Source organism: Sturnira hondurensis, unplaced genomic scaffold, assembly GCF_014824575.4.
Source record: "Sturnira hondurensis isolate 20B ecotype Veracruz unplaced genomic scaffold, ASM1482457v3 Scaffold0021555, whole genome shotgun sequence".
NCBI classification, from domain to species: domain Eukaryota; kingdom Metazoa; phylum Chordata; class Mammalia; order Chiroptera; family Phyllostomidae; genus Sturnira; species Sturnira hondurensis.
The window spans coordinates 5,886,319-5,914,059 of record NW_028094186.1 but is presented as its reverse complement, the minus strand read 5'-3'; positions in this window follow the sequence as shown (position 1 = coordinate 5,914,059).

Here is a 27,741-nt window from a genome sequence, read left to right as displayed (position 1 = left end):
TTACCAGTGGTTGTCTTAGAGTGTTTTTTGATATTCAAGTGTTCTTTTTAGCATAGGAAAAAACATTTTATTTAAAAATTAATTGTAACACAGTATTGATCAGGCTTCTTCAGACAAACAAAACCAATAGGATTGATTTCTTTATTATAAGGAGTTGGCTCTCACAATTATCAAGGGTAGCAAGTCCCAAATCTGTAGTGTGAGCCAGGAGGCAGGAGAGTTAGGAAAGCCAATGGGGAGGCAGGAGAGTTAGGAAAGCCAATGGGGAGGCTGGAGATCTAGGGGAGCCAATGGGGAGGCTGGAGACCTATGGGAGAGTCCAGGTGAACACAGTCTCTGAAGAGTTCCCCCTTGCTCGGGCTGGCTGGTCTCCTGGTTCTGTTCAGGCCTTCAACTGACTGGATGAGGCACACCCACAGTATGGAGGGCAATCTGCTGACTCAAAGATTTAAATGTCAATCTCATCCAAAAATGCCCTTCTGCCCTGACCACCGTGGCTCAGTTGGTTGGGCATCATCCAACAAAGCAAAAGGTCACATGCCCGGATTGTGGGTTCGGTCCCCAGGCTGGGCAAGTGCCAGAGGTCACCAGTTGATGTTTCTCTCTCACATCAGTGTTTCTCTCCCTCTTTTCCCCGCTCCGTACCCCTTTCTCTAAAATAAATAAAATCTTCTTAAAAAATGCCCCCTGATTGACACATAAAATTATCCAGCACAGACAGCACAATAAAGTATGCATGCCACAAAATAGACCTGACTGAATCTCATTAGTCTTCGAGATCTAATTATTGGTTCCCATGAACAACGGGGGGAGAGGAACGTGTGAAAAGACACATGTGGAATGAGCTGATCTAATCCAGTCAAAACAAATTAATGGCATAAAATAGGGGACCAGTGATGGATGGAAAGGACGTAGGAGGCATGTGTGATGCGTGAACCTCATTTGGATCCTGATTTGAATGAACCAATTAAAAGAGATATCGAAGAGAGAATCAGGGAAATCTGAACATTACTTACAAGTTAGTGGATAGCAAGGATTTTTTAAAATGTGGTAGTGGTATTCTAGTTGTATTTTCTAAAGCAAGAGGTTTTCTCTCTTAGAAATGCATAATGGGGCACCCACAAATGGAAGGGCTTGACATCTGAGCTCTGCTTTAGGACAACCCAGCACACAGTGGGAGGTAGAGAGGAAACCGGGTCTCCCATATTTTTATATCTGTTGGTGCTGGGGATTGGTGGTTGTGGGAGAGTCATTATGTTATTTTCTCTACTTTTATGTATGTGTAAAATTTTCCATTAAAATGTCCAATTTTTCACCTCTACTTCCAGCCAAAAGGGTGAGAACTTGCTGATTGGAGAACATTTTTAAAGTCATACAGCCCTGTAGGTGAGCACATCCTGAGATTTTCCCAGCTCACAAGCCTAGAACAGCATTCTCCAACAGCAATAACACATTCATAACTCAAAGTGTTCTTGGCCACATTAATGCAAGTAAATAGAAACAGAAGAAATCAATGTTAATAGCAATTTTACTTAAGTTGATACATCCATCGTATCATTTCAATGTGTAGTATAACAATTATTAACAAAATATTTTACTTTCTTTTTTATCCTAAATCTTTAAAATCTGGTATGTATTTCACACTTACAATGTATCTCAGTTTGGCCGAGCCACATTGCAAGTGCGCAGTAGCCACCTGTGGCTACGGGCCATCGTATTGGATGGCTGGGCAGTCGGGACTCGGGGGTTTTTCTCTGTCCATCTTCACATGTATTGTCTAGTTCTTGGGTAAGCTTCTTCATGGCTGTAAGAAGACTTCCCATAGAAAGCAGGGCTTTGTGTTCCTAGTTCACATTCAACAGAACCAAGAACCTGGCAAACATCTCTAATGTTTCCTTGACCCGTGGCCTAGACCTGTCGTCCTGAGCCAATCATTGTCAAAGGGCGTGGGACTGACCTGACTGCACAGACTGATCGGAGGCCTGGAGCTGGTGTGGCTTTCCTGACTCTCACTGCTGTTAGTGGGAAAGGGAGGTGATGGAGACTGGGGAGCCAAGGCCAAAGTCTGTATTAGGGGAGGTTCTAGTACCCAGCATTACCGTCCAGGCTGCTCAAAATCTGCTCCATCACTCACGAGACAAGAGAACACAATTCCTCAGTGAGGCATCTTTAATGACCTTTGTCACAAAGGAGCAAAGCACTTATTAAGAGTCTGCTTGCAAGCCAGCCAGCATGAAGCTGAGCCGTTGGCAGAAACCCACAGACTTGCCTAAGGAAGCAAGCCCCCACTTCCACGTGCCTTCAGCACCGTGCGCAGACGTGCGGGATACACGAAACAGCCCCGCCTGGCGTCCTGACCTGCTCCGCCCACCACTTGAGAGCTGAGAGAAACTGGGCCACACTGTGGGCTGCCCTAGCTGTGTTTCCCGCTAGTAAAACGAGATTATTTTACAACGGCGCGGTCAGCTGTTGCCCTAGGGTCTTGGGGAACTGAGCCTTTAAACTGTGGGGTCTGCGCCGACTCGGGGCGGGTGGCATCAGACTTGAATGTGGGATGCCCAGTCGGCGTCTGGCGAGAACTGGAGAAGCATTTGGCGTAGAAAAACCCACACCTTTGCCGTCACGAGTGTTGCTTGTATGAGCCGGGGTAGAGAAAACCTGTCTTTCTCCTCCTGCATTCATATACTCATGAGAAAAATGGGACAGACTTTGGTAGTCAGGATTATCTTAGAAAACTTAAATGATGTAAGCTCACAGGGACGGAGAGTAGAGCGCGGCTACCAGGAGTTGGGAGAGGTAATGCCGAACAGGTGCAGAGTTTGGGACGACGGACACTTTCTGGAGACGAATAGCGGTGATGGGCGCACAATAACGTGAATACACTCAGTGCCACTGAATTGTACCTAAAAATGGTAAAATTCCATGCTACATATATTGTGCCAGAATATATTTTTTCCAAAAAGTTATCCTGATAAGTGCACAATCTACTGACTATGTTTTATTCACTGAAGCACAATTCTCAGCTCTGGCTGTTCTGCCACTTATTCTCCCCTAACCGAGAAGGTTAAGGTCAGGGGTATTACGGTCAGATGAACCTGGGGTGCATGCCCAGCCCTATCACTTGCTAGCTGGGGGACTAGGTTAAGTCACTCAAATATAAAAAATCCTGCTCACATTTATGGACTTATTGAGCATTTTCCTTTAGGGCAGGCACCACACTGGGCATTTTACATGCATTACTTTATTTCATCCTGGTTATCACCGCGTATAGTCTGTTGGAACATTTATTCCCATATCTCAGGGAAGGAAACTGAGGCACAGAGAGGTAAAGGAACTCGGCCGAGGCCACGCTGTCAGCAAGCAGGGGAGTCAGGACGCACGCCCAGACCTGGCTGACTTTTCCACTTGGCACGGGAGGCACGCATGTAGGGCTCACAGTACTTTTAGGGTCCACAGAATTGTTTTAATTTTCACTTATTTCTACATCAGAAGAAAAAATTACTATAACGATAATGACTATACAATAATGAATTCAATCTGGATTCGATTCATCTTGTTATAAAATAGGTTCAATATTTTTATGGAAGGGAGGGACCCACGAGGGCCAGAGTGCCCAGGGCCCATGAAATCAGGACTTCTAACTCCAGACCCTCTAACTCCAGGCCCCCAGGTTTAAACCATTACGGCTTACCAGCTCTCCAAACCTCAGTCAGCCCACTTCAAGACTGGATGTCTGCGCAGACTCAGACAAGACACCCTTTCTCTGCCTCAGGCTCCTCCTCTGTGAAATAGGGATGATCAGTGGTGTTTGTTTGCCTCTGGCCACGCAGATGCCCTGAGTAAACGTGCAGACCTCCTGAGCAATGAGCCCCATGCTCAGTGAGGGCTCTGCAACGACCAGCTACGCCTGACATCATTCCTCACTGAGCAGAAGGGGCTGCAGCGCAGACTCCAGAGGGGCTGTCTCTGGGAGGGCCAGCTGGCCGATGGCCTCGACGCAGCGACACCTCGTCAGGCACACCAGGAATTCCACCATATCTTCACAGTGGCCTCCAGAGAGGTTCCGACGTGTCGTTCTTCCACCAACCAGGGAAGGGCCACGCTTATAAAAGCTTCCAGGCCTCAGCGATAACGTTCCCACTTCCCATTCCCCTTGCCATTCCCCGGGGCCCTTTTCCACCTTCGCTCAGTTTCTGCAGGAAGTGGAACAGAGGGACTGCGGTTTAAGCAAGTGTCAAGGAAAGAATACAGGCTTGGAACTCTCAGGCACTGGCTCTGCATTCCGGCTCTGCCAAAACAAGCATGGGTAAGTCACACAGCCTCTCTGAGCCTTACAGCCCTTGGCTAGATAACAGGAACACACAACTAAATGAGGAAAAAGACACGCGACCATCGTTACTGCAGGGCAGTGGTAGAGGCAGAAGGGCTTAGAGATCAGAGTCCTTTGGTCCAAATATAGTTTTCGCCCCTTGACTGTATGGACTCTCCAAGTCCAAGTTTGTCATTTATGAAGTGGGAAATGACAGCAGTAACCACCTCCAAGGGTCATCGAGAGGACTGAATGAGATAATTATATCTAAAACTCTGCTCTGCTGGGGACACAGTGAGTATAAAGGTCAGCAATTTGCACTTTCCTCATAACTGTGCCTCGTTACGAGCCCTCTAGCATGTAGTCCAGTTTCCAACTGCACACAGGAGGTGTCCAGGGAATCGATGTTGAAGGAACAGAGGCATGAACAGGAAGACGGGCAAACCAACCAATAAATACAATACAGTAAGTGGAGTTCTGCCCATGCACCAGGTGAACTGGGAACACATCAGCAAAGGACAAGGAAGAGTTCCCTCCTTGGGGGTGAAGGACAGAGGACAGAGGCACGGAGTGCTAAGGAGGCAGGATTGGCCATGAGTCAAGTACAGAAAGGAATAGGTCCTAGGTCAAGGACCTGGAAGGCTAGGGCAAAAACACTTGAGTTCAGCGCGGGCCTGCGAACCACACCATCGCGGTTCGATTCCCAGTCAGGGCACATGCCTCGGTTGCAGGCCAGTTCCCTGCAGGCCAGTTCCCAGGAGGGGGCTCACAAGAAGCAACCATACATTGATATTTCTCTCCTTCTCTTCTCTCCTTCCCTTCCCCTCTAAAGATAAATAAATAAAAAATTAAAAAAAAACACTTGAGTTCTTGGTCATAATTTCTGGATGCCGGTGGGATCTAATGGATCCTCCTCTAAATCCTCTTGGAGTCTGGCTGGAACATGAACCACTGAACCAGACATGAAAGTCAAAGGAAGCTCTCATGAAAAGAGACCCACACCCAGTTTGTAGCAAAGGTCCTGTCACAAGGGCTGAGTGCAGGTGTCTCGTCAAACCCGAAGTGTGTTCACTTTCTCCGTCTGCACTGCCTTCAGCTGGGTCTCAGCCACCATCCTCTTCTGCTCACTTTGCAGTTGTCACCGAACTGGTGGCCTCATATTTGGTCCCCATTTCTACCTTTATATGACAGCCACAGCAATCCTTTCAAAAACTCAGGTTCTATAATGTCACCCCCTTGCTTAAAACCCTGGGAAGATCTTCTAATAACTCTTAGAGTAAACTACCCTCTTTTCTTTACTCCACCAGGCCCACGAGTCTGTCCTCTGTCCACCCCACCCTACCCCACCTGCTCACTCTGTCCCACTCACTGGCATTGTACTGTTTGTTGCCCCAACATACCAAGTTCTTCCTCATGCAGAGCCATCCATTTACTCAAAACACATTTATCTAGCACCTTCTGTGCACTAGACATTGTTCTTGGCACTGAAGATACAACAAGCAACAAAATGCACACAAGTCCTTGCCTTGGGAAGCTTACATTTTAGTGAGGGGAGACAGATATAAACAAGACAAATAAATACATAAACACAGTATGTCAAATGGGAACCAGTACTAAGGAAAAAGACAGCTCAGAGAGGAGATCAGAGGTATTGGAAGTGAGTTTACAATTTTCAGCATGGTAGCCAGGGATGGTTTCAATGAGATAGTGGCATTGGATACTTGAAGGGGGTAAGGGAACAGGCCGTGCATGTGAAGGCGTGGAGAAGGAGCACTCTCAGTAGTGGGGACAGCAAGTGCAAAGGCCCTGAGGCTGGGCCATGCCCGGTATGTTCAAGGAGGTCAGGGGGGCTAGAAGGGAGTAAGAGGTGAGATTCAGGCAGTAATAGGGATCCCAATCAGGGGAGCCTAACAAGCTGGCACAAGAACCTTGGCATCTTCAGAATCTCCTATCTGGAGCACTCTATCCTGTCCCTTCATGTGGCTGACTCGCTCCGATTCTTCAGATCCCAGAGAGACTGTCCCTGACCACCCTCACACTTTACTAGCACAACTCCCTCTTTTCTTTGAGTCCCCCAATACACAATTGTTTGATCTAATTCTGTGGCACAAGGTCCACTAAGGGCAGGGGTCCTGTCTGTCTCGTTGACCACTGTAAACCCAGGGTTTAGCAGCCTGTCCAACACTTGTAAGTGTTCAATAAACAATTTACTGAAAGAAAGAAAGAAAGAAACAGGGAGATTCTGCCATTATTATTTCTAGCGTGAACCCAATGGGATACGAAGAAATATGTTTTGATGTTGGAGGAAGATCCTCAGGAATTCTGTGGGCACTGGGCCTAGAGGTGGAAAAGCCTTCAGAGGGAGGGAGGAAGAAAGAAATTGAGAAAATAAAAACCAAAAGCATGCCATATTTAAAGACTTGGGAATGAGAATGGCCTTTATAACAACAATAGAAGCTAGAAGGCAAAGGAACAAAGCCTTCAGAATCCTGGGTGAAGAATATTGTTAGCGTCGAGTTCTACACTGAGTCCATCTATCAGTCGGGTGTGGGACAGGATGAACACAATTCTAGGTACTCGCCCGCTCAAAAAGTTTCCCCCTCATGCACTTTTTCTTAGAGTGTAATGGATGATGCTTCCTCCCGTATGAGAGAAAAACACAAGAAAAAAGTGTTCCTTCTGTGCACACAAAAGCCTGCACATGGGTGTTTATATTAGCAGCTTTGTTCATAATTGCCAAATATGGGAAGCAACCAAGACGTCCTTCAACAGGTGACTGGATGCACAAACAGCGGTGCATCCAGACCGTGGAGTATTATCACTCGGGCTGAAAGGCAATGAGCTATCAAGCCAAGAAAAGACATGAAGAACCTTAAACGCATGTTGCAAAGTGAGAGGTCTTTCTGAAAGGCTGTTTACTATATGGCTCCAGCTATAGATCATGCTGGAATCATAGCTGGAGAGTGATGGATGATGTACTCTTCCACATGAGAGAAAAACACAGGAAGCGGTGGCTCCAGCCCAGGAGAAAGGTGAGGGAAACTCACAAGCTGATGGCAAAGGGAAGGCTCCAGGTGACAGCTGTGCAGAGCTCAGTCCAGATGTGCACAGGACAGAAGAGGGCTCCAGGATCAAGGTCTCCTGAAGAACAGGGAATTCACACATTGTTGACTCTACGCAACCAGAGCAGCTTGCATAATTTGCAAGGCCCAGTGCAAAAATGAAAATGAAGATCTTGTTCAAAAATTGTTAAGAATTTCAAGGTGGTGCAGGCAGAGCATTAAAGCTCCAGGTCATGCGCCCAGGCAGTTGGCCATGTCTTGAGAGCTGCTCTGATCAGAGGGTGAGAGAAACCAGTTATAGTTGACTTAAGCAGAAAGGGGAATTTTTAAAAGGATATTAGGTGGCCCACAAAGTCTCAGAAGGGCTGGAGAACTTCGTTCACAGCTATCCAACTAGAAATAACTCCTGAAACCAGGCCATTAGCAGTTCAGGTAAGGGTGACGCTGCTGCTGTCCCCAAGTATCGGGCACTGCAGCTTGCAGAGCTGACACTGCTGGGTCCCTGGGCATGGCTCCCTGCAGCCCCACTGCAACTTCTTCTACCGCAGAAACCTCCTTGCCTTTCCTGCTTCTCCAGTTATTATCTGTCTATTCGAAGTCTTAGCTTAGATGTGTGCATTGCATCTGATGGGTGGAGCCCAAGCCGAGTGCCCATGCCCTAGGCCCGAGACGCTGGGAAAGTGAGCGTCTAGAATCTTCCTCTCCTGCAGTGGATTTCTGCTTCCCACAAGTCTCATAAGGGGGAATTCCCCAAACACAGGATGGGTTCAAGATTCGTCATTTTGGAAGAATGACAGGAATTGTTGGTATGGACATTTTAAAAACACAAAAGCAACTAAGCAAATGAAAAAAAAATGAGGCAAACAGAAACAGACAAAAATGAAACAAAAAGTTGTTCAAGAAGGGAAACAGAACGATAGTGCTGTACATTTTCATATTCTGAATAATGTACAAACTGCAAGTAGATTTAACCCAAAACTCTCATATTTACCACATCATGAAGATGAAAAGGGGAGAATTGTGGTTATGATTTAAGAAAGCTAAAACATCATCTGCTGTAATAGGAAGTTAATAGAGAATGCCTAAAATGGACTCAGAAAATTGGAAGTAAAATCACAGAGAAAGAGACATAAATGACAGAGGAAGCTGCTAAAACATTGAAAGTGGGCCTCTGGGGACCAAGTTCATGGTTTATAGCAGGGCTCACTCTTCAAAGTTGTATAGCTCTATGGGCTTTGACAAGGGCATGATGTCAGTATGCACCATTATAGTATCCTATAAATAGATTCATTGCCTTAAATATTCCATGTGCTCCACTTATTCATCCCTTCCCACTTCCATACTCCCTGACCCCCTGACAACCACTGCCCTTTTTACTGTCTCTATCGTTTTGCCTTCTCCAGAATGACCTAAAGCTAGAATCATATAGTAAGCAGCCTTTTATGATCCATTTTGAGTTCATGTTTGCGAAAGGCACAATGTTGATATCCAGAAAGACCTCTTTCACTCTGCGACATGCACTTAAGGTTCCTCCATGTCTTTTCGTGGTTTGATAGCTCATTTCCTTCCAGCCTGAGTAATACTCCACTGTCTGGACGCACCGCTGTTTGTGTATCCAGTCACCTGTTGAAGGACGTCTTGGTTGCTTCCCATATTTGGTGATTATGAACGAAGTTGCTGATTTAAACACCCATGTGCAGGCTTTTGTGTGGATATGAGTTTTCAACTCATTTGGGTAAATGCAAATGCAATCGGAGGAATGCAACTGCTGAGTCTTATGGTAACACTACCTTTTGCTTCATAAGAAACTGCTAAACTGTCTTCCAAATTAGCTGAGACATTTTGAATTCCCATTAGCAATGAATGGGGATTTCCTGTGGCTTCACGTCCAGCATGTAGAGTCATCAGTGTTTGGGATTTGAGCCATTTTAATAGGTGCATAGCAGGGTCTCGTTGTGGTTTTCACTTGCAATTCCCTAACGACATATGATACTCAGCTTTTCACATGCTTATTTGCTCTGTGTGTATCTTCTTTGGAGAGGGCCTGTCGAGACCTGTTGCCCACTTTTTAATTGGGTTGCTTGTTTTCTGATTGTTGGGTTTTTTACGTGTTGTTTGTATGTTTTGGTACAGTTCTTTATCAAATATGTGTCTTGAAAAAATTTTCTCCCAGCCTGTGGCTGATCTTTTCATTCTCTTAACTGTGTATTTCACAGAGGGAGTTTTAGTTTCAATAAAGATCACCTCAATATTTTCTTCCACCGTTGGTGTTTTTGGTGTTGTGTCTAAAACTCATTGACAAAGCCAATGTCACCTAGATTTTCTCCTGTTATCTCCTAGAAGTTTCATGTTTTACATTTAGCTTTATGATCCATTCTGAGTTCATTTTTGCGACAGGCATAATGTCTGTACCTAGATTCGTCTCTATCGCACGTGGATGCTCAGTTGTTCCAGCATCCTTTGTGGGGAAAGTCTACCCTTTCTTTCTTTGTTTCTTTGTAAAAGATCAGTTGACTCTATTTTTGAGGATCTAATTCTGAGCTCTCTAATCTGTTCCATCAATCTATTATTTTTCATCAATACCACACGATACTGGTGACTATACCGTTAAAGTAAGTACTGAAGTTGGGTGGTGTCAGTCCTCTGACTTTGTTCTCCTCCGATATTGTGTTGGCTACTCCAGGCCTTTTGCCTCCCCATATAAACTCAGCTAGCTGAAATGCACACAGTAAGTGGTGGGGATATTGATTGAGATTTAATGCAATTAAAGATCCAGCTGGGAAGAAATAACAACGTGACACTGAGTTTTTCAGTCCTATGCATTTATTTTGTTCCTTGATTTCCCTCATCAGTTTTGTAGTTTTCCTCATGTAGATCTTGTACACTTTTGTTAGATGTTATACCTAAGTTTTTTCATTTATTTTTGGAGGTGCTTGTGTAAGTAGTATCATGTTTCTAATTTCAGATTCCAGTTGTTGCTGGCACACAGGAAAGCGACCGGCTCCTAACACGTGGCTGTGTAATCACCCGTTGTTTCTGGAGTTGTTGATTCCTTGCAACTTGCTACAGATAATCACACCATCTGGAAGCACAGATAATTTTATATCTTCCTTCCCAGTCTGTGGACATTATACCATAGATGCGTCATTTTGCTAAAAATAAAAGTTGGGGATACCTTGGGGAAGGTACACGAAATGCTGAGGTGCTGAGGCGCCTGTGATGAGACAAAATATTTTAAGTACACCAGTCTCTGTTCCCTTGTTCCTCAAAAGTTAACGATCTTGCAGAAAACGGCAACTGTGGACAAGGATGTGAAAAAATTAGAACCCTTGTACACTGTCTGTGGGAATGTAAAATGGTACAGCCACCGTAGAAAACAGTGAGGAGTTTCCTCAAAAAATTAAAAATAGAATTATCATATGATTCAGCAATCCTACTTCTGGATATACACCCCAAAGAATTCAAAGCAGGATCTCAAAGGGATTTTCGCCCGCCTGTGTTCACTGCAGCGTTCGTCACAATACCGAAGATGGGGGAGCAACCAAGAGGTCCACAGGTGAATAAACGGATAAAGAATGTGGTGCAAACAAACAATGGCACGTTATTCACATGCTACAACCTGGCTGAACTGTGAAGAAATTACACCAAGGGAGATAGCCAGTCCCAGAAAGACACATATTGCATGATCCTACTTATATGAGCTATCTAGAGTCATCAAAAATCACAGACACAGAAAGTAGGATGGTGGTCGCTAGAGACTGGGAAGAGGGAAACGGGAAATCGTTCAGTGGGTCTAAGTTTTGGTTTCGCAAGATGAAAAGTTGCTAGAAATCTGTTGCACAGCAATATGAATATACTTCACAGTACTGAACTATACACTTAAAATGATTAAGATAATAAATTTTATGTTGTGTTTTTAATACAATTTTTAAAAAGTTAGTGGTCTTTCCATACTGGACTGGAAGGGTGAATTAGAAAGCTCTTTAGGTCTCAGCAGACCTTACTAGAAATCTTTCTGTAAGCAAAGACCTACCATGCCATGTTATTACTATTCAAATTTTAAATCTTTTAAGTGTCCTAAGGGGCTCTTTGTAAAAGAAATGATTACGTTGTAGAGAATGGCCAACTTTACCCAATTTGGAAAGTTAAAATTTTGTTTCTTGAGGTTTTTTAAGAGCATCAAAAATGAAAACATTTCCTGGAATTAAAAAAGTTTGTTGCCCTGGCCAGGCAGCTCAGCTGGTTAGAGCATTGTCCATGTACACCACGGTTGTGGGTTTGATTCCTGGTCAGGGAACATACAAGAAGCACCCAAGGAATGCAAGCATGGGTGGATAAACAAATCAATGTCTCTCTCTCTCCCCCTACCCCTCCTTCCTCTATCTCTAAAATCAAGAAAAATATTAAAAAATTAAAAAATACTTTAAAAGGAAGTTTGTTTTTTGAGTCCAAACAAAGTGCAGTTATTCAACTACCACTTATGATGTAAGTGAAGAAGTAGAACCAGCCATGTGGTCTAAGCAACTAGTTTGTTTGTTTTCAGTCTTAAAGGCACGGTCAGTTATACACCAAAAGTGCCAACTAGGAAACTCAGCACAAGATTTCCAGTGCATCTCCAACATCCACTCACAACTTTGAGCCGTCTGTGTGTGTAGACAGCTTTTCTGACTCCATCAGCTTATTTTCTCCCCTAATTTTATTTTAGCCCCAGCTTCACCACTTAAAAAAATTTTTTTTTGCACAGTACACATTTAGCAAATCCTCTTTGGAACGTAGGAAGGTATAAAAATAAATGAAACACAAATGAGTAATGTGAACGGAGCACCTTACAGATCTCTTATATTGTCACGAATTTCTAAACATCATCAATCCATTACTTCCAAAGACAAATAAAACTCTAGGGCCAAGTAACATTCATCTTGTGAAGCAGAAGGAAGCAGCAAGGCATTAGGGGTGAACTCTTCAACTAATGTATTTCATATCTCTTTGTAAACAGGAAACACACAGCTCTAACAGCCAAGGGGCTGATGGGGGAGGAGGCGGAGAGGAAGGCTGGGTCTGTGAATGAATTGGTGCTGGGGGCAGTCATTGTTCACTGCACCCCTGATTGAAGAAACCAGCAACCTGCTAAGACAGAGATAGGAAGTTAAAACTATGCAGTGAGGAAACTCTTAAACACACGGATGTGTCATAAATCAAGATGACATTAATGACTTCTGTTAGTTGTAATTTGCTTTGAGCGTTTCTGCAGCGGTGGGAATGAGGGACTTGGAGCTAGCCCCACTTTCCCTTCCAGTTTTCTTTCCTAAGAGCCAGGGACAGACTTAAGTGAAATTGAGCAAGTACTCATCAATTAGGGCTCTTGGTTACAAGCCACAAGAGCGGACTCTACCTCAAGCAAAACCGAAATTCATTAGATGGGTGTCATGGACAAAAGGTGTCCACTCCACAAATTCCTATGCTGAAGCCTGCCACACGATGGGGCCTTTGAGAGGTAGTTGGGGTTAGAGAAGCCCACGAGGGTGGGGCCCGAACAACGGCATAGTGCCTTGTAACTTGTTAGACAGAGGGGGGCTAGTTCTGCGCCCCCCTCTCACCCAGCACAAGCAAAGAAGAGATCAGGCGAATGCACGGCAACGTGGCAGCCGTCTGCCAGCCAAGAGAAGGGGCCTCAGCATGAAACCTTCCTCGCTGGCACTCCCACTCTGTCTCCGATCTTACCTCCTAGCATTCCTCCCTTCACTCACTCTGTTCCAGCCACGCCTGCCTCCTGCTGTTCCTCCAATAATGCAAACATCCTTTTGCCTCAGGGCCTTTGATCTTGCCCTTCCCTCTGCCTAGAACTCTGCTCCCCACCGGAGTTGCCTGGGTCCATCGCTCTGGTTCTTCAATCTTGCTCAGATGTCTCCTCAACAGAGAGGTCTTCCTGAACCACCATTTCGCCCTCTATTTCCCCACCCTGCTTCACCTTTCGTCACAGCATTTCTCACCCCCACACACGTTCCACATGTCCGTTTGATGGTTCGGAGTCCGTGTCTCATTCGAGAGGTGAACTCCGTGAGGGCTGCCTGAAATGGAGTAGGCGCTAGGAAACAGAAGAGTCCCAACCCTGGAAGGGCACTGCTTCCCTGGAACCCCGGGAAGCTCAGGCCCCCCAGGCTCTGCAGTGTGGGCCTCTTTCCCCACCGTCTGAGTGTTGATCTTGAATTCCCTCACTTCAGGACTCTCCAGAGGGTAAAGCTACAAATTGAAAGCACTGGCTTGTTCAGCCCCAAAATGCCTCAAGAGCTGGGAAGAGCGTTGTCCCAGAGCAGGGTCAAAAATATTTTCTTTTCCTTGTCCCTATAGCCGGGTCTTATTTTTCTTCATAGCATTTGTCACTATTTGAACTGGAGCTGAAGCTCCATCTAGCCACTTGGCTGCTCCTATATTTTATGCCTGTTCTTTCTCGAACCTTCTCCTGATCTTCTTTTGGGGACACTGCCACTTCCCCACTCTCAGTCTGTATGATTCGGTGGGCATAACTCCCACCCTGGCTCCAGGAATGGGCATGGGGGCCAGGCCTACACCAGTCAGTCTTCTTCATCCCCCGGCTGCAGGGACTCATGTGACCCCAGTCAGACAAAAACAATCAGGACCGATTCAAGTCCATGAGCCTGCAGGGGAAATAGAGCATCTTCTTCCTGCAGGCTTTAAGACAGAACAGTCTGTAAGCCTGGAACTGCCAATGCCAAAACTTGGGAAGAGACTTTCTGTATAAAGTTTCACAACAAAGAACGAAAGATGGGTCTTGATACCACTGAGCTCCTGGATTCAGCCATACCTGACATCAGTGGACTTTTCAGATCCATGTTGCCTAAGCCAGTTTGAGTTGAATGTTACTTGCCACCAAGGGAGCTTCCCTTTCTCATCCACTCTTCCCTCTCCACTTACTATATATTCATTCCCTCTGAATTCTGTTAGTAGGAGCTGTATTTCTAGGTCAGACATCCGACTCCAAAATAGGATATAAAAAGCACTTCTTGCTCAAACCCAAACAACTGGATGAAGAAGGGGAAAGTTCAGCCCATTTTCTCCATGTTTTCAAACATTTGGACACTTGTCAACAAGAAGATGGAACTTCTAGCTTTTTCTCTGATCATTCTGGAGCTCTGTGGACGCCAAAGGGTCTGATTCTCACGCTCTCCTGAGAACTGTAAGACTCACTAGCGTCTGACTGAAGCCTTACACTTGTACAGAATGGGGGGAGAAGGGTCCTGAACACACGTGCTGAAACATTTGCCCATCTTCCCCCTAATCCACTTAAATGGTGTCACTGTTTTTAGAGCACGTTGAGCGATTTTTCCTCCTCAGTGTTAAAAGGACAGAGATGGCTGCGTAAAAGGACTGTCAGATGTGTCTCTAGATGTGAATGTAGATTACATCTTCATCATTTTCTGACAAATAGCCCTCATCGCTTTTTTCTCTTATAAAATTATAGAAATGCGTAAAGAAGAACCTGTGAACTTCCCCATGAGCTTACTCTCTAAAGTGACATGATTTACAGTTGGGTGTGTGTTCTAAAACACACCGTTCATAAAGTTCTTACACACAAATCACACTAGTCATTTGTGGGTTTTTTTCCTTTATATACCATGGGCAACTCATTTATTTTTAGAGGGAAAGGAGAGAGGGAGAGAAATATCAATGTGTGGGTGCCTCTCATGGGTCCCCCGCTGGGAACTGGCCTGCAACCCAGGCATCTGCCCTGACTGGGAATAGAACCACGATCGTCTGGTTCGCAGGCCCATGCTCAATCCACTGAGCTACACCAGCCAGGGCTCACTGTGTCTTTATATAGAGCTATCACAATCTCTTCAAATGTATTATATTCCATTGTGTGCAAGGCTATATAGGTTGTTTCAGTTGCTCCAGTTGTAGAGACATACCATAATTCGTTTTTCTGTTCTCTTTTTAAAAAGATTTTGTTTATTTATTTTTGGAGAGAGGGGAAGGGAGGGAGAAAGAGAGGGAGAGAAACATTGATGTGAGAGAAAAACATCAGTCATCTGCCTCTCACATGCACCCTGACCAGGGATCAAACCTGCAACTCAGGCACGTGCCCTGCCCAGGAATCGAACTGGCAACCTTTCGGTTTGTGGGAAGACACCCAACAAAATGAACAGCTAGAGCTTCAATTTCTTTTTGATGGACATTTGGGTTATTAATAATGTGTGCTCTAATAAATCACACTATGTTTGCCTCTTTCTATGTTCACATGCTTGTACAAGCTTATAGAATGTTTCTAGATGTGGAATTTCTGGGTGAAAGGGTCTGAACATTTAAATTTTAGTAAATAGTGCATAATTTTCCTCTGCACAGGTGCACCAGCTTTTACCAATGGTGCATGCGACTAACTGCCACCAATAAAGCGGTCTTTACCATGAAAAAAAATGGTGTATGACAGTGCTTTGGATAGTATACTTTTTTTTTTCACAAGTAAAGAATTAAGTGTCTTAATCTATTCGGGCTGCTATAATAAACTGCCACACACCAGGTGGCTTATAAATGGCAGAAATTTATTTCTCACAGACCTGGAGGTTGAGAAGTCCAAGTTCAAGTCTCTAGTGGATTCAGTGCCTAGTGAGGATCTTCTTCCTAGTATATAAATGACCATCTTTTTGCTGTTGCCTAGCACAAAAGAAGGAGTAAGACAGCTCTTTGGGGTGTCTTTTAAAAGGGCACCAATTCTATTTACGAGGGTTCCACCCTCATGACCTGATCACCTCCCCAAGGTTCCACCTCTTAATGCCACCACATTGGCAATTGGATTTCAACATAAGAATTTGGGGGGGGACATAAACATTTAGTATATAGCAATAGGGTTGTGCTCTCCTGCATTTAGTCAGTATTAGGGAATGGATTGCAATGAGATATTTACTTTTATTGGTTTCATTAGCCAGAGATGAAACTAAAATTAACTTGGCAAAAAAATAATAAAATGTGAAGTTGATGGCTTCAGGCACGGCTAGCTTCAGGGCTCAAGGGATGACATTGGAACTCCTCTGTTTCTCACTGGGTTGGCTTTGTCCTTCTGCCCCAGTTCACGTCCCAAGCAGCTCCCAGTTTTGCCCTTGAAGGGGCAAGGTGGCTGCAGCTGTTGTAGCCCTCACATCCTCTCAGATCTAAGTTCTGCACTCAAAAGCAAACTTGTTTTCCATTAGCCTAAGTAAGCCGTAGTCACTCTTATCAGGCCTATCACTGACCCAATCATCATGGCCCAAGAAATGAGCAGAGCTGTAAAAAAGAGAAGAGAACTGAGCTGACTAAGGTAGGCCCAGGTCGTAGAGTGCTTGCCATCCGGAGGGCAGGACCCAAAGCCCTACCACACAGGGACTGAAAACAGTGGGGAGAGGCACGGGGCCTGATGGATATCCGAGGAGGCCAAGGGGCTGCTGGGGAAATCAAATCTGTCCAGCTCTGTTGGTCACTACCGCCTCCAATGCCATCCTACAGGAAATCCATTCTTTACCCCACAGCCTGGAAGGGGCCTCTAAAAAAGAACAAATTTGAGCCTTCTTTGTAACACCTCAGTGGTTCTTTCCATGTCCTCGGGGAAAATTCCATCCTCCTTAACAAGGCCTGGGAGACCTGGCCTCCACGCTCCACAGCAGCCTCATCTCTCCCCACCCTCCACAGTCCCCAGCATTTCTTAGTAAAGTCATGTCCATGGCTTAGTTGCCTGAATGGCCTTATTCTCTCTCCCACTTCCAGACCTTTGCATAACAGTCCTAGTGATTCATAAAGCACTCACTAAGTGCCAGGCCATGTGCTGTGCATTATATGTTTATTATAAACTCCACTTGAGGACTCACAAAAGCCCTATGAAAGACAGTAGGATGTACAGATAAAAACACACACTCTGGAGTCAGACTGCTGGAGTTCAAAGTCAGGCTCACATATTAATCATGTTTTTATGTTCTGTGTTTTATGATGCTTTGACATTTTAGGGCCCTGCTAATCCTGGAGAGACTGCCTCTCCCAGGGCTAGCTAATTCTCAGAGATAGTAAACAGTTTGCCTGCAAGCCAGCCTGTCATCTGCAAACCAAACAGCTCAGAGCCCAAACACCCAACCGCCTCCTCTATGTAACTCTCACGCACCAACACCGGGTCAATATCCCCCTGCCCTAAATCACCCAGGGCCAAGTACCAGACAACCAGGGGCCACCCCAGAGCCCTGGAGCCTGCTGAAATTACTCAAACTAAACAATCCTAAACTGCTCACCTTGCCTCTCCCATTCCTTCCCCATGAAAAGCGCAATAAAGTCTTTGGCCTGGGCTTTTTTTCTGCCTCCTAACAGACCCCCGGTTATTTCTCACACGGCTCTGCAAGGCACGGTGTATCCCTCGCCTTGCAAAGTGCAAGTAATAAATTCTTTCAGAGGCAGTGGTCTCCATGTCTGTCACTTTCCTGTATGTGAATAAAATTAAATCTCGGGTACATTTCACAACCACTTAGCCCAGTGATTTTCAACCTTTTTCATCTCTTGGCACACATAAACTAATCACTAAAAGTTTGTGGCACACTAAAAAATATTGTTTGCCAATCTGACAAAAAATTTGTTATTATTTTGATTCATTCACACCAGACATCCATTGTTGAGTGGTTGCCGTCATTTTTTTATTTGACAATCTAAGGGAAAGGAGGTCAGAAAAGGTCAGCATTCTCTTTCTTTCTTTTTTTTAATTTTATTTATTTATTTATCTTTAGCAGGGAAGGGAAGGAGAGAGGGAGAGAAGTATCAATGTACGGTTGCCTCTCATGAGTCCCCTGCTGGGAACTGGCCTGCAACCCAGGCATGTGCCCTGACTGGGAATCGAACTGCGATACTCTGGTTCACAGGCCCGAGCTCAATCCACTGAGCATTCTCTTTCTGATTGTAAATGATACTTACCTGACTAAACAGTCAGGTACTGCATATTTTAAAAATTCTTGCATCACACCCGTTGAAAATTGCTGGCTTAGCTCTTTGCTAGTTATGTGAACTTGGACTACATCTCTGCCTTGAGTTCTCTCTATCCAAAATGTAGATAATAATAATACCTACTTAGCCTTGGCTGGTGTAGCTCAGTGGATTGAGCTTGGGCCTGCGAACCACATGATCACGGTTCAATTTCCAGTCAGGGCACATGCCTGGGTTGCAGGCCAATTCCCAGCAGGAGACTCATGAGAGGCAACCATACATTGATATTTTTCTCCCTCTCTCCTTCCCTTCCCCTCTAAGGATAAATAAAAAAAAATAAAAAAAAAATAATAATACCTACTTAAAGGGAATAGGGAAAAAAACTGAGGAAGACCTTAAAATAGAAAAAAAAATGAAAAAAAGGAAGGAAGGAAGGAAGGAAACCAAAGGCAAGTTTGACTCCCTGCTGCAACAAAAGCCTAACTCGTGAGACAGGTGCTGGTGAAAAGAAAAGGTTTAACTTAATACCAGTCGCCTGAGAAGATGGGGGACTAGTGCCTCAAAGCCCATCTTAATATCTCAGTGCAGGCACAGGTTTTATTAAGGAAGAAGAGGGAAAGCGGAACAAAGAGATCAAAGGGAGAGGACTAAAAAATTCTCTTCGCAGGTGAGCACAGTCTGTTCTGAAAAGCATCTCAAAACTGGTCAAACTGAAACTGGAAAAGCCGTGCGTGCTGCCTGTCATCACCAGAACCAGTAAGTGCAGACGGGACTGCGTCTCTCCGGGCACTTGACTCAGATGCTGGTCATCTGAGGCCACAGGTTATGTACCTTAAAAACCATCTTAACATCTCACCTCAAGCCCATGTATAAGGAGATAAAAAAGGGTAGGTAAGGGATTAGGACAAGGTTGCAGTCCTTGTCCGGCCCCAATTTTCCTAGTACTTCTTTGTTTGCTGATCAGCAATTCTTTATCTGTGTCCCAGACGTTCCCTCCCTGGAACACAATGGCTCAGATGCCATCTCTATCCCTGCAGACCTTCTGGGGCTCAAAGGTTGAGTTGCTTGCCGACCTCCTGGAGTTGCGTGGATCCTGTATTCCAGTTCTGGGAACAACAGCTCGTTCTGAGGATATTGACCAGTTTCATCCATTTTGCAGTTATTTGTAAATTCACTGCAGCATTCCTTTTCTGATTGTAAATGATAGTACTTTCAAGTTTCCTTTCTTGTTTCTCAAGTTTTCTTTTAACTACCTGTAACATCATACTGGTTCCCTCATTACTTAATGAAAGTGTTAAGTAAAGTGTTAAGTAAACACATTACTTAAGTAAAGTGTTTAATAATGTTTGTGTATATCGGTCTAAGAGTCACGGTTTTACCTTTTTTTAAAAAAATATATTTTATTGATTATGCCATTACAGTTGTCCCATTCCTCCCTTCACTCCCCTCCACCACCCTTCCCCCCCTTTAGTTCATGTCCATGTGTCACAAATTCTTTAGATTCTGTATTTCCCATAGTATTCCTGCCCTCTCCCCTGTTTATTTTCTACCTACTGTCTATGCTACTTATTTTCTGTACCTTCTCCCCCCTCCTCCTCCTCCCACTCCCCTGTTGCTAACCCTCCATGTGATCTCCATTTCTATGTTTCCGCTCCCGATCTAGCTGTCCTCTTAGTTTGCTTTTGTTTTAGGTGTGGTTGTTAATAACTGTGAGTTTGCTGTCCTTTTACTGTTCATAATTTTTACCTTCTTTTTCTTAGATAAGTCCCTTTAACATTTCATATAATAAGGGCTTGGTGATGATGAACTCCTTGAACTTGACCTTATCTGAGAAGCACTTTACCTGCCCTTCCATTCTAAATGAAAGCTTTGCTGGATAGAGCAATCTTGGATGTAGGTGTTTGGATTTCATGACTTGGAATACTTCTTTCCAGCCCCTTCTTGCCTGTACAGTTTTACCTTTTTTTAAAAGTGACCCTTTAATGCTCCACCGAGATATCCAACAGAGCCAGGGAAACTGCATTGGCAGTACACCTGCCTCACAGGCGGTGTAAATGCGGACACGACCCTTCTTGGCTCTCAGAGGTGAATCCCAAGTAGCAAGAGAACTTTAACGTTGCTAACAATCCATTTTTTTATTTTCTTTTTCTCTACTAAGTTTGTGTTTTGTTCCCTGGCTGGTGTGGCTCAGTGGATTGAGTGTCAGCCTGGGAACCAAAAGGTCGTTGGTTTGATTCTCAGTCAGGGCACATGCCTGGGTTGCAGGCCAGGTCCCCAGTTGGGGGCATGCAAAAGGCAACCAACTGATGTGTCTCTCACATATTGATGTTTCTCTCCATCTCTTTCTCCCTCCCTACCCCTCTCTCTAAAAATAAATGAACAAAGTGTTTTTTAAAAGCTTGCGTTTTGTTTTTGGCTCATTCACACCAGACATCTAGAGCTGGTAAGTCTTTCTTCTTCAGAGGCAGCAATGACTGGGAATTTGATTTACACGGTCAGAACAATTTAGCAATCCCTATAAAGGGGTTAATGGATTGTAAAGATCTGTTCTCTGTTGAGAGAAGCAGACAATCTGGGATGTTTATCTATTTGAGCTCAAACCAAGTAAGAAATTTATGCCCGGCAGGAAGGACAGCTCTTTGCTGCCTGGACCAGCGAGCTTTTTGTGCTTTTAAGTTGATTCTTGATCTGGGTCTAAAATTGTGTATCTGTAGCTACAGGCTCTCTGTGTCTGTAGACAAGCCCTGTGTCTTCTTGCATAAGTATGTAAAGTTTTCCTATCTTTAGAGAATATTAATAAATTAGATGATGAAGTTTCTTAAAGGAGCTCTTTTCTGAATTGCTTGTAGAGATTTTATTTATTTTTTAAGATTTTATTTATGTAGTTTTAGAGACAGGGGAGGGGAGGGAGAAGGAAAGGGAGAGAAATATTGGTGCGAAAGGGAAACATCAATCAGTTGCCTTTGGCATACACCCCAACCGAGGACCAGGCCGCAACCCAGGCTTGTGCCACGGCCAGGAATGGAACCAGAGACCTTTTGCTTTGCAGGATGACACCCAACCAACTGAGCCACGCCAGCCAGGACTCTTTCGCTTCATTTTTAAAAATTACTAGGAATAATTAGATTTGCTTTAAGCATTACACAGGAAGAATCGTCAAACAGAAGGGGTGCTCAGCTTTCTCTAGGTGGAATATGTATAGGTAAAATGTCATTTCTCTAAATGTTTTGAAATTGTAGACTTTATGAGAAGTCTTTGGGACACTGCTCTTGCTCTCCTTAGTATGTTTTTACCCTCAAGGAAAACGCTCTTACGAGCTAGTGCTTTTAAGAGCTGGAACAAGTATGAAATAGCGCTGTCCAATTTTTCTACTTTCCTCAGGGGCCTGTTGTTTCTCTGTCTGATGACATTGGCAATAACACTATAGTGTATCAGTCATGAGCTCAGATATTATATAAAATGTTTGCTTGCTATAGCCCTCCTTCCGTATTTGAACCTAGCGTGGTCTGGGCCAGTGGGATGCAGAGCAGGCTTATTTATCATGGACTAGAGACCTGCAGAAATCTATCAGATGTCTAGGGTTAGGTACTGAATGTCTTTATGTGATATTCTTGGTGCAAAAAAACAAATTACATCTTAGTCTTATTATGTTAAACCTAAAGATTTTTCCCCTGTACAAATCATGTCCATCCATATTTATGAATCAGAGGTAATAGGTGCTCACTTCTTTAAAAATAGACTTCCTCATTATCTTGAGAGCTATTTTACCTACATTTTATTCTTTTTGGAATGGTTTCATTAACTTTATTTTGCATGCCAGAAACAAACAAAAGTCCATGTCAGTTTCATGATTCTTATTGTGAAAGTTCTCATCAGACCTTTTGCACTGGAAGATGGCCAGTAACACAACACCACAGTCAATTTCTAGTCACTGCTATCTACAATATCTCTGAGGCTCACCTGAAGACCTTGCTATAAGCTACAGGCCAGAGTTCATGTTTTCGAAAAAAGACAGTCTTAGAGCCTCGTGGACAAGAGCCATACCGGACGCTTCAAACTGTTGAAACCCAACCCTGAGCTGACACGGCTCACACGGCTTTCAGAGTGTACTGGTGGAGTGAGCCAGGACTTCCAGGTCGCTACAGTCAGGCAGATGGCTTCACGATACTCTACTCAAGAGCCAGTAGAACAAGAATTAACTGAGTAGGGCCCCGACTGGTGTGGCTCAGTTGGTTGGGTGTCGTTCCACAAAATGAAAGGTTGCCAGTTTGATTCCTGGCCAGGGCACATGCCTGGGTTGCAGGTTCGGTCCCGGTTGGGGCGCACGCAAGAGGCAACTGAGCGTGAGAGGCAACCGATCAACATTTCTCTCTCATATCCGTGTTTCTCTCCCTCTTTGTCCTTCCCCTCCCCTTTCTCTAAAAATAAATGTTGAAAAATATTTTAATAAAAAAGGAATTAACTACATAGAACTAAATGAACGGACGAGGGAAATTTTCTGGTACTTCTTTGTTCAGAATATTGTGGATCTAGTTTTAACCCCCCTAATTTTCCAGATTTATAAGGAAGCTTTTGTCTTTCTCCTGAAGCCATCTGTAACCCATAACAATGCAGTGGATTCCATTTTTGTAGACTGAACTAAAACACTGAAAATATCTGACTTTCTCCAACCTCACAGAGTTCAGCACCCCTTCATGTCTCCTCACTATTACTTCTTACTATTACTTTTCATAGTGATAGTATTCGTGTAAGTTATACGCCCTCCACCTTATCTCATGAGAATTGTGGGTGACTTTGATTTCTCCTTTGAACTAATCATACCACCTCACAGTGTCCCTCATTACTTTAGAGGTTTTGTAAACTCCTTGATACGGGTTCATTTCATAAGCATATGAGAATCAAAGTTTTATATTGAAAAAATCATCTTTTGAGTTAATATATGTGAGATGTTTAGAACAGTGCCTGGACCCAGTACAAGCTCAATAAATGCCAGCTTTTGTAAGTAAAGGAATCAGATTATTTGCATTTTTCAGGTGAAGAGAATGAGGCGCAGAGAAGGTCAGCAAACTTGCTTCGATGACACAGTGTGTGGGAGGTGGAACAGAATCGAGAAGTCAGGTCTGCCTGCCTTCAGGGCCCGTTTTCTTGTCCTCACCCAACCCGACCCCTCTCCTACCCACAATCCTCTTTGGCTGCGCTCTGCTAACTCACACTCATTTTTCAGGTGTCATAGTTGGAATGTTTCTGGATCCATCTGGGCTAGGTTAGCCCCTCTTCCAACCTTGTATCTTCCCCTACTGAGCTCTTACCGTAAATATGTTGCAACCCTCAATTTCTCCATCCAAAGTATGAGCCCGATACCTCCAGGGACCAATAACGTTTCCATCACCCTCCAGCCCACGGCCTGGCATGCAGCCAGTGCCCATGTGCGCAGGGCCAGGAATGAGGCCTCAGGTGGGCGTGGTGGCTTCTCCCCCTGGGACGGAAAGCAGGATGCTTTCTGGAAGTGTCTGGAACCCCTCTGCTGCTCTGCTCTCTGCCAGCTCCACTCTCCCTGGGCTCCTGGGCTCTCTAGAGAGTACCAAGCCTCCTCCAGAAGATGCCCAGAGCTACTAGCCTCTCATGACTTGGGTTTCTGGTTTTCATTTTTTCTTTTTCCTTTTTCCCAAATCGAATTCCAGAAATGCAGGTTTAAAAATAACCAAGAAATGCAATCTTCTCCACCAAGCCACTTGGCAAAAACAAATCCTCAACAAAGACCAGTGTGCAGACTCCCTTCACACTTACTCATTTTCAGACGCCAGCTCAGCTCTGTTTTGGGTGGAGAGGAAAGGGGGAGGCAGGACTCCTTGGGGCTTGGGGGCAAGGGCACCGGAGGAGCAGGGCACAGGCCGGGCTGGACGGCAGGGCCGACCCCGCGTTACAGGCACACGCCCTTGCAGGAAGACAGCTGCTTGAGACTGCTGTGAAGTCCCGTTTTCCTTGGAGTCACAACTTGCTGGTCCCCAGCCCTGCACTGGGCAGGAGATGAAAGCAGCCCTGGAAAACGGTCTCCATTAGTGGTCCGGAATTCACCCTCCTTCCCTGGGGAGACATAGGCTTCTGCTTCAGCTTGCCCTTCCCCATCACGACTTAGGGAACCGGCGGGAGGAATAGGGAGCAGCATTTACACTCTCGCTCAACAACATCCTCAACTTCCCTCCTCTTTTCTACACGGTCTATTTTTTGACCCTGTCATCTTTCTTAATGCCCATTTTGTGGGTAAGAAAAATGCGTGATGGAAGAGAGGAAATTCAGGACCAGGGAAGGCCTGGAAAACTCAAATTTCATATTTCCTCCTCTTTTGAATCAGCATTTATGTCCCTCAATGGGGTTTTCCTGCATATGCTTGTATAACTCCCTTTTAAAACAATTTTTGCTGTTTTTTCCTTTCCCTGCCCCTGGGTAAGTTATTCCAACGACTACTTTCCACCTCAAAAGAAAGTAGTGGACAGGAAAAAAGTGGTCGTGTGGTCTGTTGGCTACGACTCTAAGTGGAGCCGGGAGACTTTGGTTCTATTCTGAGCCTTTTTCGGAACAGGAGGAAGGAGAGGGACACGAGCCCTGCCCTTTTACCAGAGTCCCCAGGACCCCGTGCCAACAGGAGGAAGTTTCTCTCTCCCCATCAGAAGGGGACCAGGAGTGGGCATTTCTGAAACACCTGTGAAGGGCCAGGTCCTTTCCCGACCAGCTCACTTCATCCTCACAACTTCGTGAGACAGGCTTTAGTGGTTCCCACGTTACAGATGAGGAAACTAAGGCTCGGGGAGTCGCAGCTGGGAACGGAGCCTGGTTCTGGTTTTCTGAGCTATTTCACTTGAATGTGCAACCTGCCAACCCTGCTTCATGCACTTAGCTACTCAATTTATTGAGCACCTATTTTGTGTCTCCTCTCCCTCACCATTGTAGTTGTGAGCAAAACATGGATTCCTTTCTTTATGCAGCTTATTTTCTAGGTCGGGGTGGGTGGAGGAAGTTTGAAGACAGAATATAAATATGATAAGTAAGTAAATTATGTAACATGATAGGTTTTACATTGCTAACAACAAAAGAAACATTAAAGTAGGCCGAGTGTATTGGGAAGGCAAGAGACACAGTTGTATGTTTAAGTAAAATAACCAAGATAGGCCTCCTGGAGAAGGTGACATTTGTGTGAAGACTTCGAGATGCGAGAACCAGCAGCGCTGATGTTTAAGGGAAGATTATTACTGTCAGAAGGAATGGTCAATTCAGTGCAAAAGCCCTAAGCTGGGAGGTTGCCTAGTACGATGGAGGAACAGCAAGGAGGCCAGGGCACGTGCAGCAGAGAAAGGGAGGAGTCCTTACGCAGAGAGGGGCCACTCTGACTGTTGTGTTGAGAACAGACAGCACAGGGGCCAGGAAGAAGCAGGGAGAGCAGAGCGGGGACTACTGCAGCCACCAGTTGAGAGGTCCTGGTGGCGAAGACCGGGCTGCGGGCAGTGGAGGGGTAAGCGACGGGGCTGTTTGAGTTGGGTCCTGAGACTGCAGCTGGCCCGCCAGGCTCCGCAGCCTGTGCTGCCTATTTACATGTGACTGTAGGTGAACTACTTAACCGCCGTCTGGGCCTTCACTTCTGTGTCTATATTACACGCACAACGGTGATAACAACGCCACCAGTACAGATGCCTTGTGGGGTAGCCAGTACAGGATGCTTAGAACAGTGCCTGGAATGTAGACGGTGCTTGCTTTATAAGGATTTGTTTTTATTAAGAGCTTTGGCTCTAGAGAGAAATAGATTGGATTTGACTGTCAACACACCTTCTTACTAGCTATGTGATCTTGGGCAACACACTGGACCTCTGTCAAATATTAATCCGATTCTCTCTCGATCAGTCAAGGGTGGTTGTCAAAGATATTTATATACTTATTGACTAGTACAAGCAATCTCTAATAGATACATGCTCAATAAGTGCTAACATTTATTAATATTATTATTGATTGATTGATTTACATCTTTTCAATCCCTTCAATTTCTGTAATGCTTACTCTTTTGTCTATATTTTTAAATTGTTTTTGGTCTGAGAGAGGGAGAGAGAAACATCGATTTGTTGTTTCACTTATTTATGCATTCATTGGTTGATTCTTTTTTTAAAAAATATTTTATTTATTTATTTTTAGAGAGGGGAAGGGAGTGAGAAAGAGAGGGAGAGAAACATCAATGTGTGGTTGCCTCTCATGTGCCCCCTACTGGGGACCTGGCTCACAACCCAGGCATGTGCCCTGACTGGGAACTGAACCGGCAACCCTTTGGTTCACAGTCCACGCTCAATCCACGGAGCTATACCAGCCAGGGCTCATTGGTTGATTCTTGTATGTGCCCTGACAGGGGATTGAACCCATAACCTTGGTGTATCAGGATGACGCTCTAACCAACTGAGCTACCCAGCCAGGGCTACTCTTGTTTTTATTGAGCTTTCTCGATTTCATTTGTTTTTTCACTTGATGGTTCTGTGGAATATAATCAAATAATTAAATTATAATCAAATAATATATTGCTTATATTTTATTTAATATAATCACATTATTAAGGTTAAATATGGACATTTATTGCCCAAATCCAAGTACCTATTGAGCTCTTAGAACACACCAGACAGTGTTTTAGGCACATGGATACATCAGTGAGCAAGAGTCAAAAATCCCTGCCCACAGCATCTGACATTCTAAACATTAGATATTCTGCTTCTTACAAAGTCCCCTTTACTGATCTAGAGAGAATCAAATTAATATGTGACAATACTAACTTTATATCAATATATTGGACACAGGTCTGTACTGTCTTTCCCTAGACGAGCCTCTCTAAGCTGGGCCCCAGCAGCTCTCCCAACGCCGCTCCCCACCACCAAGCACTTCTTTTTTCTTTAGACATACAATGCTCACTCACGGTTCTGTGCCTTTGCACATGCCCATCCCTCTGCCTGGGACATCGGTCTACGTGACAAACTCCTACTTGTTCTTTGGGTCCTGAATCGAATGCCCGCTTCCTCCGTGGTGCTTTCTTTGACTCCCCAAGGCAGATGCCCAGTCCCCTGGAGCCCTCCAGGGGACATCTGCTTATTTCACCTGACCAGCATCAATTCCTTAGTCATCCTTAGTAGTCCTTTAGGGAACATTCTCCTTCTTGCTTTGGGGTCTAATGGGCTGATCTTTACCCTACCTCACCCCTCATTGCAGGACGAGCTCTTGACTAAGCGTAGCCGATCAAGAGTATTTCGTGTCCCTAGAAATAGTGATTAGTTCAGGGATAGACACATGACCCAAGCCTGACCAATGAGACTCAAACCTGGGACTTTTTGTTTAGGCCCATTTGAATTGGGTTTCTGTCCCTCACAAGCAAGAATTCTGACTATTACAAGCAATCCCTGTGTG